We start from the raw sequence: 14,607 nt of genomic DNA, 5'->3' as shown, positions 1-14,607 counted from the left end.
CGTGGGGAGCGATAACGAGGTACCTCTGGTTGTATTAATGGAGGCCTAGTGGGGGGCTGAATTTCCGCCCCACCCCGCAGTAACAACTATCTCTCCCACCCCAGGCTTCAACAGAGGTTCAGAGGGGAACCTGGACTTCATTATTACCTGGCAATAATGAAGGGGTGCCTCCCATTCCCCCTCAGAAGCAGTTTCAAAGGAGACTTGTTAAAATAGAAGATACAGATGAGGGGTGATGTCATCAACAGGGTGACATAAGACTCCTCTAAAAAAAACTTCCCCAGAGATGCTGCGAATGAAAGGACAAATCTCACTTGCTTAGAACTCTGGAGGACAGCAGAGACTGGAGTAGGACTTCAAAAATGCTGACTTTAAGAGAGAGGAAAATGCCAGGTAGGAAACTCCCATCTCAGCCCTGCTTGTCCTCTTCACTTCCCCTTACTTAGTCCCACGATAGCTTGGGAGTTGCTCAGAGGCAGTGGCCTGGATCCCTCCCCTCTCCCACCAGGGACACACACTGTAAACCCACTCACAGCGGTGAGTTAGAACCCTACACACATACAGGCACAGGATATGTCCACATAGTGGACACATATGTCCCACTAAGACCAGGCTACATAGATTCAGGGCTCACAGACCCAGGGCAGAACACAAGCTCCTGAGGAGTGCTGAATGCAACAGGGGGGAGAGAGAAAGAGTGAGAGCCCATGGCATCCAGGGCAAGAAATAGATAAAGAAAAGCTGAGAAAATCTGATCAATTATATTCAGACTACTTTTTTAAATTAATTAAAATAAATTTTTTTTAAATACAAAAAAATCTCAAACAAACGCAAACGTTCTTATTTTGATCATTCCGTTCTACATATATAATCAGTAATTCACGATATCATCACATAGTTGCATATTCATCATCATGATCATTTCTTGGAATATCTGCACCTATTCAGAAAAAGAAATATAATGAAAACAGAAAAAAAAGTATACATACTATACCCCTTACCCCTCCTTTTCATTGATCACTATTTGTATCAATTCAGAAAAAGAAATAAAAAGACAACAGAAAAAGAAATAAAACAATAACAAAAAAAGATTATACATACTATACCCTTTACCCCTCACTTTCATTTATCACTAGCATTTCAAACTAAATTTATTTTAACATTTGTTCCCCCTATTATTTATTTTTATTCCATATGTTCTACTCGTCTGTGACAAAGTAGATAAAAGGAGCATCAGACACAAGGTTTTCACAATCACACAGTCACATTGTGAAAGCTGTATCATTATACAATCATCTTCAAGAAATATGGCTACTGGAACACAGCTCTACATTTTCAGGCAGTTCCCTCCAGCCTCTCCACTACATCTTGAATTACAAGGTGTTATCTACTTAATGCGTAAGAATAACCTCCAGGATAATCTCTCGACTCTGTTTGAAATCTCTTAGCCACTGACACTGTGTCTCATTTCACTCTTCCCCCTTTTGGTAGAGAGGTTTTCTCAATCCCTTGATGCTGAGTCTCAGCTCATTCTAGGATTTTCTGTCCCACGTTGCCAGGAAGGTCCACACCCCTGGGAGTCATGTCCCAGGTAGACAGGGGGAGGGTGGTGAGTTTGTTTGTTGTGTTGGCTGGAGAAAGAGGCCACATCTGAGCAACAAAAGAGGTTCTCTTGGGGGTGACTCTTAGGCCTAATTTTAAGTAGGCTTGACCTATCCTTTGTTGGGTTAAGTTTCATATGAACAAACCCCAAGAGTGGGGGCTTAGCCTATAACTTTGGTTGTCCACACTGCTTGTGAAATATTCAGACTATCTTAAAGGTCCAGACTAAGTTGGACCAAACTTCAAAACACAGCTTTAACACAAAGCCAATCAAAAATAAAACTCAAGACAAGAGGGAGAAACCGACCTTCGGAGTTAACTCACCAAGATATTCAGATGCCTAGACATCTTATTAAAAGCCAAACTAAGAAATAGAAAGTTACGGCTCATCAGGGAACAAATTAAAACTTCAGAGGAGACACAGAATTTGGAAAAATTAATCAAAGTTCAAACAAATCTCCTAAATCAATTCAAGGAGATGAAGGAAAATAATGCATAATAAAATAAAGGACACTAAGAAGGCAGTGTGTTAGCATACAGAAGAATCTGAAAATATAAAAAACCCCAGAAATTATGGTGATGAACTGCACAATAGGAGAGATTAAAACTACACTAGAGGCATACAACAGCAGATTTGAACAGGCAGAAGAAAGAACCAGCAAACTAGAAAACAGAACAATCAAAATCATAGAGTCAGACGAACAGCTAAAGAAAAGGGATTTGAGTGACAGCATAAAGCACTCAAATGCATCATCATATGCATCATGTGCACCACACATATGCATCATCTGTGTCCCAGAAGGAGAAGAAAAAGGAAAAGGGTCAGAAAGAATGTTTGAGGAAATAATGGCTGAAAATTTTCCAACTCTTAAGAAAGTCACAAATACATGTCCAAGAAGCATAATGCATTCCAAACAGAATAAATCCTAATATATCTACTCTGAGACACACACTCATCAGAATGTCAAATGCCAAAGATGAGAAAATCCTGAAAGCAGCAAGAGAAATGTGATTCATCACATACAAGGGATCTTCAATACAACTAACTGCCGATTTCTCATCAGAAACCATGGAGGCAAGAAGGCTGTGGTATGTATATATATATATATATATATATATATATATAACGTATAACTATATATATATATATATATATATATAGTTAAAATACTGAAAGAGAAAAATGGCCAGCCCCAAATTCTGTATCTGGCAAAACTGTCCTTCAAAAATGAGAGAGTTTAAAATACTCAGAGATAAATGGAAACTGACAGAGTTCATCAATAAAAGATCTGCCCTACAAGAACTACTAAAGGTAAATCCGAAGATTGAAAGAGAAACACAGGAGAGAGTGGCTTGCATTACTGTGAAGAAATGAATATTAAGTAAGGGTAACTAAAAGGGCAAATGCAAAAACCCACAGTGCTGTATCCTTAACATACAATTCTACTCTTTCATTCCTATAACAGTCAGAATACAACTGAAAAAGAAAAAGGCATATTTCCTGAAAATGGACATGCAATATATAAAGTGATAAAGTGGGACAAAAACAAAACAAAGAGGGGAAATAGCGGGTTATGGGAGCAGAGAACATGTATGCTATTGAGGCTAAGTTGATACCTTTTCAAATTAGCAGGTAATAAATGTAAGTTGTGTAATATAAACCCCAGGGTAACCACAAAGAAAGTATTTAAAAATATATAGAAACAGAAATGAGAACGGGACCAGTCAGATACATCACAAAAGGTACACTCTACAGAAAAGGAAGTTTCAGTAAAGGAAAAGAGAGACAAAAAAGGAGAACAAAAAAACCAAAGGACAAAACAGTTGAAGTACTATCTTAACAGGAATAACACTGAATGTTAGTAGTTAAATTCCCTGATCAAAAGACACAAATCGACTGAATGGACAAAAAAAGCATGCTCAAAGCAACAAAACTATATGCTGTTCACAAGAGGCTCATCTTATACCCAAAGACACAAATAGGTTGAAAGTGAAAGACTGAAAAAAAAAACATACCTATAGTAAACAAAAAAGAGCTGGAGTAACTATACTAAAATCAGAGTTTAGTTTGTCTGATATACAATATCGGACAAAATAGACTTTTAGTCAGAAGCTGTTATAAGAGACAAATGAGGACACTATATATTAATAAAGGGGACAGTTCACCAAGAAGAAATAATAATCATAAATATTTATCCACCTACCTACAGTGCCCCCAAATACACAAGGCAAACCCTGGCAAACTGAAGGAAGAAACAGGCATCTCTACAGATACTGCTCCATCAATAGATCAAATATCTAGAAAGAATATCAATAAGAAATCAGAGAATTTGAATAATATGATAAATGAACTAGACCGAAAGACATTTACATAACACTGCATCCATAAACAGAAGGATATACTTTCTTCTCAAGTGCACATGGATCATTCTCCATGATGTGACATGTTGGGTCACAAAACAAGTCTCAGTAAATTTAAAAATTCTGAAATTATACAACGCATCTTCTATGACCGTAATGGAATGAAGCTAGAAGTCAATACAGGTAGAGAACTGGAAAATCCACAAATATATGGAAGTTAAATAACATACTATTAAACAATCAGTGGGTCAAAGAAGAAATTGTAAGGGAAATCAGTAAATATTTTCAGATGAATGAAAACAAGAACACAATATATAAAACTTATGGGTTGCAGGGGGTGTGAGAGTAGTTCAGTGGTAGAATTCTCACCTGCCATGTGGGAAACCCGGGTTCGATTCCCAGACTATGTACTCCCCCCGAAACAAAGCAAACAAAAATTCAACAAATGGTACTGCAATAACAGGATACTCACATGGAAAAATAATGAAATGTGACCCCACCATACAACATACAAAACAAAAAAAAAAGAAAAAAAAAACTTATGGGATGTAATAAAGGCAGTGCCAAGAGAGAATTTATAGCCCTAAATGTTTAAATTATAAAAGGAGAGCTAAAATCAAAGACCTAACTGCACAACTGGAGGAACAAAAAAAGTCAGCAAACTAACCCCAAAGCAAGCAGAAGGAAAGAAAATGAAAGATTAGAGCATAAATACATGAAATTAGGAATAAAATAATAAAATATCTAATTAGCAAAACCAAAAACTGGTTCTTTGAAAAGTTCAATAAAATTGACAAATCCTTAACTAGACTGACAAAGAAAAAAATGAGAGAAGATACAAATAAATAAAAGCAAAAGTGAGAAGGGGGGCATTACTAATGACCCCACAGAGGTGAAATGGATCATAAGAGGATACTATGAGCAACTCTATGCCAACAAATTAGACAACCTAGATGAAGCAGACAAATTCCTAGGAAGACATAAAAAACCTAAACTGACTCCAGAAATAGATTCAGAAATAGAAAACCTCAGCAGATCAATTACAAGTAAAGATATTGAATCAGTCATCAAAAACCTACTAAGAAAAAAAAAGTCCAGGAATAGACTACCTCACAGGGTGAATTCTACCAATTATTCCGAGAAGAATTAATATCAGTCCTGCTCAAGTGCTCCCAAAAAACTGAAGAGGAGGGAACACTACTTAACTTATTCTATGAGGTCAACATTACCTCATACCAAAGCCAGATAAAGATACTACAAGAAAATTACAGACCAATTTCTCTCATGAATATAGATGCAAAAATCCTCAATAAATCCTTGCAAATCGAATCCAACAGCACCTTAAAATAATTATACACCATGTTCAAGTGGGTTTTATTCCAGGTACACAAGGGTGTTTCAACATAAGAAAATAAATTAATGTAACACATCACATTAACAAAATGGAGTGAAATAGACACATGATCATTTCTATTGATGCCACATAGGCATCTGACAAAATCCAACATCCCTTTTTTGGTAAGAAGATTTAGAAAAATAGAAATAGAAGGAAACTTCCTCAACGTGATAAAAGGCACGTATGAAAAACCCATACTTAAGATCATAATCAATGGTGAATGACTGAAAACTTTCCCTCTAAGATCAGGAACAAGACAAGGGTGCCCACTTCACTACTGTTATTCAGTATTGTACTAGAAGTTCCAGCCAGAGCAATGAGGCAAGAAAAAGAAATAAAAGCATTCAATTCGGAAAGGAAGAAGTAAACTTTCACTATTTGCAGATGGCATGATCTGCAAATATACAGAAAGTCCCCCAAATCACAACAAAGCTACTAGAGCTAATAAACAAATTCCTGCTAAGTGGCAGGATACAAGATCTACATGCAAAAATCAGTAGTGTTTCTATACACAAGTAACTGGCAATATGAGGAAGAAGTCAAGAAAAAAAAATTCCATACACAATAACTAAAGGAACCAAATATTTAGAAATAAATTTAATCAAGGATGGAAAGGACTTCTACACAGAAAACTACAAATTAGTGCTAAAAGAAATCAAAGAAGACCTATATAAATGGAAGGATATTCCATGCTCTTGGATTGGAAGATTAAATATCATAAAGATATCAGTTCTCCCAAAAATGATTCACAGATTCACCACAATCCCAATCCAAATTTCAGCAACCTACTTTCCAGAAATGGAAAAGCAAATTACCAGATTTTTTTGAAGGGTATGGGGCCCTGAATATCCAAAAACATACTGAAAAAGAATGAAGTTGAAGGACTTGCACTTCTTGACTTTAAAGCATATTACAAAGCTACAGTTATCAAAACAGTATGATACTGGCACAGGGAGGATATATTAATCAATGGAATCGAATTGAAAGTTCAGAAATAGATCCTAAAAAAGAAAAAAAAGATACAGATAAGATCTAAATCTCATGACATAAAACCTAAAATGCCCAGGTTTCAATAAAAACCATTCGGGCGGGCCACGGTGGCTCAGCAGGCAAGAATGCTCGCCTGCCATGCCAGAGGACCCAGGTTCAATTTCCGGTGCCTGCCCATGTAAAAAAAAAAAAACAACAAACAAACAAAAAAACCATCCATTATACCAAGAATCAGGAAATCACAACTTGACTGAGAAAAGATAATCGACATACGCTAGAACTCAGATTAATCAGATATCAGAATCTTCTGACAAGGATTTTAAAGCAAGCATCATAAAAATGCTTCAACAAGCAAAACAGTAAATATGTGGTTAAGAACCTTTCCATAAAGAAATCTTGAGGCTCAAGTGGATTCACTGGTGAGTTCTACCAATCACTTCAGAGAAAAATAATATCAAATCTACACAACTCTTCAAAAGGCAATTGAAAAACAGGGAATACCTGCCAACTCATTCTATTATGTCAATATCATCCTGATGCCAAAAGCAGACAATTGTAATACAAGCAAAGAAGTCTTCAGATAAATATCCCTCATGAATATAAATGCTAAAATTCGATACAAAATTTTACCAAGTCGAAGCTAAGAATATATAAAAAGTTGACACAGCATGACCAAGTGGGTTTTATCTTAGGAATGCAAAGTTAGTTTAACATTTGAACATTTATCAGTATAATTCACCATTTAATAAATTTAAAAAGTGAATCCATGTGATCTTAAAAGATACAGAAAAAGTATTTGAGAAAAACATTCTTGAAAAAATTTCTTGAAAAAAACACCAATTTTCAGGTAAACAGGAATAGAAGGGAACTTCCTCATCTATAAATACCTACAAAAACCTAAGGCAAACATCACACTTAATAGTGAAAGACTTTGCTTTCCCTCAATATCAGGATGAGACCAATTATGTCTGCTGTCATCACTTCTATTCAACAATGTACTTGAGGCTCTAGTCAGTGAAAAGAAATTAAAAGGATCAGGATTGGAAAAGAACAAGTAAACGTGTCTGAATTAACAGATGATATGATCACTTGTATAGAAAACCTGATGGAAGCTATTAAAAAGCTAGTAGGACTAGTAAATGAGTTTAGCAGAGTTGATATATATTAGCAATGAACAAACAGAAAATGAACTTTTAAAAATACTCTTTATGATAAGACCTGTATATACATTGATAACTGCAAAAGATTTATGAGAGAAATTAGCTCTTAAACAAATGGAGAGATAAATCTCGTTCATGGGTAAGAAGACGTTGTATTGTTGAGATTTCAGTTCTCAAACTTACCTAAAGGTTCAACACAACCCTACTTAACGTGCCAGCAGGATATAAATATATATACATGTATATTTTTACAATTTCACAATTTGGCTCTAAAATTCATATAATAGGTCTGTGGGTACAAACCTATTGTGGGCGGGACCTTTGGATTAGATTATTTCAATTGAGATGTGCACAACTTCTCATGGAGTCCTTTATAAGGGGACAAAGGACATAGAAAACCCAAAGAAGCTGAGAGAGACGAAATTTAAAGGAGCTCATAGAGAAAAGGTGCAGCGAAACTAAGGGGGACGGGGGTCCCACAGAAGCTTAGAGAAGAAGCCACTGGAACCAGAAGCTAAAAGCAACAAAACTAGGGAGAGGAGGGCCAGCAGACACCAGCCATGCACTTTCCTATGTTACAAAGGTGTTCCAGATGCCGGCCACCTGTCTTCAGAGAAGGTACTGTCCCACTGATGCCTAAATTGGGATATTTTCATGGCCTTGGAACTGTAAATTTGTAAGCTAATAAATCTCAGTTGCCAAAGTCAATCCATTTCTGGTATTTGCATCTTGGCAGCTCTAGCAATTATAACCAGTACCCCAAAAATCTATACCTTAGAAAGAACATTCTTTTCAATTCTCTAGAATAGAAAATAATATTAATCAATACACTATTTAATTTCTGAGTAAATAAGAGAAAAATGAGGGGGAGGAGAGGAGCAGCAGCAGTTTTGATATATTATTCACACAAGTTCCAGTAAACCTCCATTTCATATACATGAAGAGAACCATTTAAGGAACAGGTTTGATGCTGCAATCTTCCTCACTCACAACAGCACCCTAGGACCGGTGGCTGCACTGAATCTTTAAAAAGCAAAATTCAGTACAAAAACTCAAAAATGGACAGCACAATACTACCTAACTGTAATGTAATTATGTTAAAACACTGAATGAAGCTGCATCTGAGCTATAGTTTTTTTTAATATTTTTTTATTTTTTATTTTTATTTTTTTCTCTATATTATCATTTTATTTCTTTTTCTGTTGTCTTGCTATTTTTTTCTAAATTGATGCAAATGTACTAAGAAATGATGATCATACATCTATGTGATGATATTAAGAATTACTGATTGCATATGTAGAATGTAATGATTTCTAAATGTTGTGTTAATTTTTTTTAAATTAATAATAATAAAAAAAAAAAAAGCAAAATTCAGGACCACAAAATTATTTAACCACTAGAGGGAGTTTAAAAAGCTATTAAATATAATTACAAGAGAGGGAACGTGGCTATAACTCATGGAAAAATTTTATTAAAGAAATACAAAAAATGGGATTTCAAATGGTAGTATGTTAGTGTAGCTTCTCAGTCTGTTTCAGTGATGGACATGCTCATTTAGGTGATTAAAATATTTTTTACAGCATAATGATATTTCTCAATTCTGTATTAGCAGATACAACCCCTCCATTTAATTTTTATTGAAATGTTTTTCCTCAATTATGAATTAGTTAACACAGCCCCACTTATGTATTTAAGAATTCAGGTTTTCATGCTAGAAAGACTGGATTTCAACCTTGCTCTGTCACTTGCTGTTGTGTAACCACAGGCAATAATTAACTGCTGTAATACTTAAGGTACCTCAAGTGTAAAACAGGGGGAACAGATTTTGCGGAAGTGAAATAATGTATGTAAAATACCTCAGTGTATTCTTGGAACTAAAAAAATCAGGTAGCTTTCTTGGTGGATAAAGTAGGCACTGCAATATAAAGTCACGAACTGAATAAGCATTCTTAATCCTCCTCCCAAGTTCATCTCAACATCAAAGCACCAAAGCATGTAAATGCTGAAGCGGATCAAAGAACCCTCTGTGCACCTGACCACATGAGGAGGCGTGACTCATTTGCGTGATGAGGTCTCCAAGACAGGGCACAAGAAATCACATCTCAAAAGCCTACATTCATTCAGAGGTCACAAAAGTTACCTGACCTTAACAGAAAATCACATTTTTAAAAACAATTCAGGGCAGGCCATGGTGGCTCAGCAGGCAGAGTTCTTGCTTGCCATGCTGGAGACCCGGGTTCGATTCCTGGTACTTGCCCATGAAAAAAAAAATTCAGTGGTCTCTAGTATATTCACAGAGTTGTATAACCATTTCTGTTCCCTAATTTTAGAACATTTTCATCACCCTAAAAAGAAATGCAGTCCCATTAGCACCTCCTGCCCACTCCCCTTTATCCTCAGGCTCTAGCAACCATGCTGGCACTCTGATTTGCCTATCCTGGACACTGCATTTAAATGGAATCATAACATGTGGTCTTTTGTGGCTGGCTCCTTTCACTTAGCATGATCTTTCCAAGGTTCATCCATGTTGTAGTGCCTATCAGTGCTCCACTCCTTCATATGGGCAGATACTCCACTGTGTGGACAGGTTACATTTTGTTTATCTATTTATTTAGATTGTTTCCACTTTTTGGCTATTATGAATGTGCCAGTTTGAAAGTATTATGTACCCCAGAAAAGCCATGTTTTAATCCAATTCAATCTTGTGTGAGCAGCCATTTCTTTTAATCCTAACCCAACACTGTAGGTTAGAAACTTTTGATTAGTTTATCTCCATGGAGATGTGACATACCCAATTGTGGCTATGACCTTTTGATTAGATGGAGGTGTGACTCTACCCATTCCAGGTGGGTCTTGATTAGAGATTACTGGAATCCTTTAAAAAAGGAAACATTTTGGAGAGAGTCAGAAATGACAGAGCCAACAGAAACTTCAGAGCAGTGCTGACAGATGCCAACACTCAGAAAACAGACACACAGAAGTTTGGAGATGCTTGGAGCCCAGCAACGTTGCCTTGAGATGTTAAGAAGCCAGAACCTGGAGAAAGCCCTGGGAAGCCACGAGATGAAAGCCAGCCCTGGAGAAGCAAAGTGAGGAACCACCACAGGAACAGAGGCTGAAAACAACAGAGTTCAGGAGCATGGGACCAGCAGATGCCAGCCATGTGACTATCCAGCTGACAGAGGTGTTCCTGACCCACTGACCTTCCTTGAATTAAGATACCCTTCCCGGAAGACTGGACATTTTCATAGGCTTAGAACTGTGAACTTGGAACTTACTAAATTCCCCTTTAAAAGCCATTCCAGTTCTGGTATATCACATTTCAGCACACTGCAAACTAACACAATAAATAATGCTTTACATATGTTTATATACAAGTTTTTGCATGGCCGTAAGTTTTCATTTCTATCATATATACTTAGGAGTGGAATTGCTGGGCCACACGGTAACTCTACATTTAAATTTTGAGGAACCATACTATTTTCCAAGGTGTCTGAACCATTTTATATTTCCATCAGTAATGTACATGGGTTCCAATTTCTCCATATCCTCTTCATCACTTGCTAATTTCCATTTTTTTTAAATAGGAGCCATTCTAGAGGGTGTGAAATGGTATCTCACTGTGGTTTTGATTTGCAGTTCCATAATTGCTAATAATGTTGAGCATCTTCTCGGACCTACTGGCTATTTGTGCATCTTCTTTGGAGAAATGTCAATTCAAATCCTTTGACCATTTTTAAATTGAGTTATTTTTCCTTTTACTGTTGAGTTTAAGAGTTCTTTATATGTTCTGAGGTACAAGTCGTTTCCCAGGTGTATGATCTATAACGTTTTCCCCCTTGCTGTAGGTTGTCTTTTCCCTTTCTTGATGAAAACCATAAACTTTTAAATTTTAACAAATTCCAATTTATATACTTGTTGCTGCTTGCACTTTTGGAATGTTAGAAACAATTAACGAATATAAGGTCACAAAGGTTTACTCCCGTTTTTTTTCAAGAGTTTTGTAGTTGTAGCTCTTACATTTAGATCTACGATCCATTTTGAGTCCATTTTTTCATATGGTTTGAGGTAGAGGAGAAAAACACCTTTTAAAAGAGTTTCACTAGACCATACTCTACTTCCATGAAGCATGGCAATATGCTACACACACACACACACACAAGGATATCTGATCATTCACTCAGTGGATTTATGTAGCTAGAATAGTATTTGGAGGTATAAATTGATGAGTTGTCTTTCTCTATTTTACTCCCTTTTCCTTCCCAACTTTCACGCAGGTGGCAGGTTCTGAGCTTTCTTGCTTTGGAGCGGTTTATGGCAAGGTGGCTTCCTGGCTTCTGTGTTCCCCTAATCTAAATTCTGAGACCACAGTCTTCCAGGGGAATCAGCCAGTTATACTGTTCAAAAGAGAAGGAAGAATTCATTCTCTGTCAAGGAGTTTTCAGAGCTGAGAGTTTAAGAGAGGAGATCAGAAAATGAAGGTATCAGCAGTGAGGGAATGTGGACCCGGTTTTCCAGATATACTAATGAGAGGAATGGTTTTAGATACACCTAATATGATACTCACCTAGATTCCTACGCCCCAAGTCTGGCATGAGCAGCTACAAGTCACCATATGACAATGGCTTATCAAGACAGGGACACGAGTTAAACTGTTTGGACTGCTGACAAAGCATCAAGTGGGATAACCCACACACATATGCACTAACTCTTTTCAGTGACCATGCACTGGGCAACTGTGGTACTACTCTCGAATTTTGGCATATCTCAAAGAAACAAAGGGCTGTGGCTAACTCCAAAAAGCACTGAGGGTGCAATTTTTTTTCCACCATCAAAGCAAAATGGTGACTCAGGGTCAGGAATCAGGTTTATAGGTAACAGTTATATTTCTTTCAGAGTATAAAACCTCATAATTTATATTTACCTACATACAAACTGAACTTCAGAGCCAGGGACACTAAGAAATCATTTAGTCCAAAGTTACTCTTTGTAAGTGGGAACACTTGAGATTTCAAGACGTTAAGTGATTTGCCTGGTGCCATGTATTCATTAAAACAAATTATATTAAAAGATTTCAACCAAATGAAAAGGCTAAGAGAAAACTTGGATTCTACTTCCCACTCAGTGATTAATGGGTTTCTCTGTTTGTATAATGAATGTGTTGGATTAGGCACCTTCCATCTCTTGAATAGGGCTATAATTCTGCAAATGTGAATATAAGTAGTTTTGGGATTTGACTTTTTTTTGCAGATTCAATAACTTTCTCTGGAGTTATGATGAAGAAGCAATATGTGTGGTGGTTAAAAATGCAGGTCTAGAGTCAGGTTTTCTGCCTTGGAATTCCATTTCTGAAGCTTACTTGTAGTGAGGGTCTGAACAAATTACTTAACCTCTCTTTTTACAAAATAAAAAGGGATTGTAATAATACCTACTACATATGGCTGTTACAATAACTAAATGAAATAACATGTCAAGTATTTGGAACAGTGCTTGGCACATGGCAAGTATTCAGTAAATAGAGACCACTATTAATGTTTTCATAAAGGATCCAGAATTGTCATCCTTGTGTGGGTAAGAAGGTATCTCCTTCTCCAGGTACATACACCCTACATGCCAAGGCCCACATCAGGGCAGGATTTTTCCACAGCTATGTGTCTGGCTTTGAAAAAAAGTAAAAACATTTCCCAGCCTTCCTTGCAGATAATGGTGGCCAATGATATGTGCTTGTTATAATGTAGGACTTTCAGAAAGCTCTTCAGAGGGAGCCTATTCAGATGGGGGGACACTTTTACCCTTCCCTCCTTCTTTTTCTTTTTACCTGAAATGTATAAGCAATGACTGGAGTGTCAGAAGTCTCTTGTGATCACAAGGGAAGGGTTAAGAGATTTTGCATCAATCAGTGTGCTCCAGACTTCTAGTTTCATGAGGAAAATAAACTCATGTGCATTTTTTGCTATCACCAAAATGCAATTACTAAATGAAATAGCCTCCAAAATCCATTTCTCTTTTCTGTCAACAAATATTTCCAGATCTGCCTGGTGAGCCACTTGCTCCAGGCTACTTAGAAGTCCTAAATCAGGTCCTCACTGACTGTCACTTACATTACTGTAAAATGTCTAAACTGTTCTTAAGGTCCTTGTTTCTCAAAGAAGGGTCTGCAGATCAGCATGTTCAGCATTAACTGGGAACTCACCACAAATTCACAGTCTCTGACCCCATCCCAGACCAACCGAATCTGAATCCGCATTTTAACAAGACCCTCAGTGATTTCTGTGTATATTTAAGTTTGAGGCGCTGGACTTGATTTCCAGGTTCTTCTCTGTCATCTCTCTTTAAATACTGTGGCCAGGATAATCTTCTTGAAGCATAGATTCATTCATGCCACTCTTCTCAAAAACTTTCAAGGCTCCTACAGACTAAAGTTTAGACTGCTTAGTCTGGTGATCAAGGCCCTCCATGATCTTGCCTTGTCTTGGAAATGCCCATTAGGGGCACGATGTATGTAGCAGGTATACAATAGATAATTTTCTGCATAGAAGTAAAAATAAGAGAACCTGGGAAACAATGCATTCCTTAATTCTGTCATTAGCATGCTAGGGATTGGGGACAAAGTGGTATCAAAAAAAGAGACATGGTCCATTGCCTTCATGGGGCTTAGACAAGAGAAAACATACGTAATGGCAAATCATAGTACTAAAAAGGAACTAACAGCGAGAAGTAATACAGAACAAGACAGAAGAATGTCCTGAAAAAGAGGGTACCCCAAGTGCAAAGTCCCACAGAACAATGTCCTGTTTGAGGACCAATGGCAGAGGAACTGCCCTTTCAAGCTTGCTCAGAAAATAGATATTCTGAGAGGAAGGTGTCATGGGGTCCATGTTCCAAGTCACTTAAGAGAAAATGCTGAATTTCTTTTCCCTAAATTGTCTTCACGGGGACCACTAGTCAGGCAGAGTGAGGTACGCTCCAGAGGCAGAGTCTAGCCCTGCAAATCAGGCCAACTGAAACTCGAATCCCAGCTTTCAACTCCCTTGACCTCTATGCTTCTGCTTGCTCAGATATAAAGTGGAATTAGAATAGAACCAACTTGGTACTCAT

The sequence above is a fragment of the Tamandua tetradactyla genome, chromosome 15 (assembly GCF_023851605.1).
Source record: "Tamandua tetradactyla isolate mTamTet1 chromosome 15, mTamTet1.pri, whole genome shotgun sequence".
Classification (NCBI taxonomy): domain Eukaryota; kingdom Metazoa; phylum Chordata; class Mammalia; order Pilosa; family Myrmecophagidae; genus Tamandua; species Tamandua tetradactyla.
The sequence above is the reverse complement of the archived record's forward strand: the minus strand, read 5'-3'. Positions refer to the sequence as shown.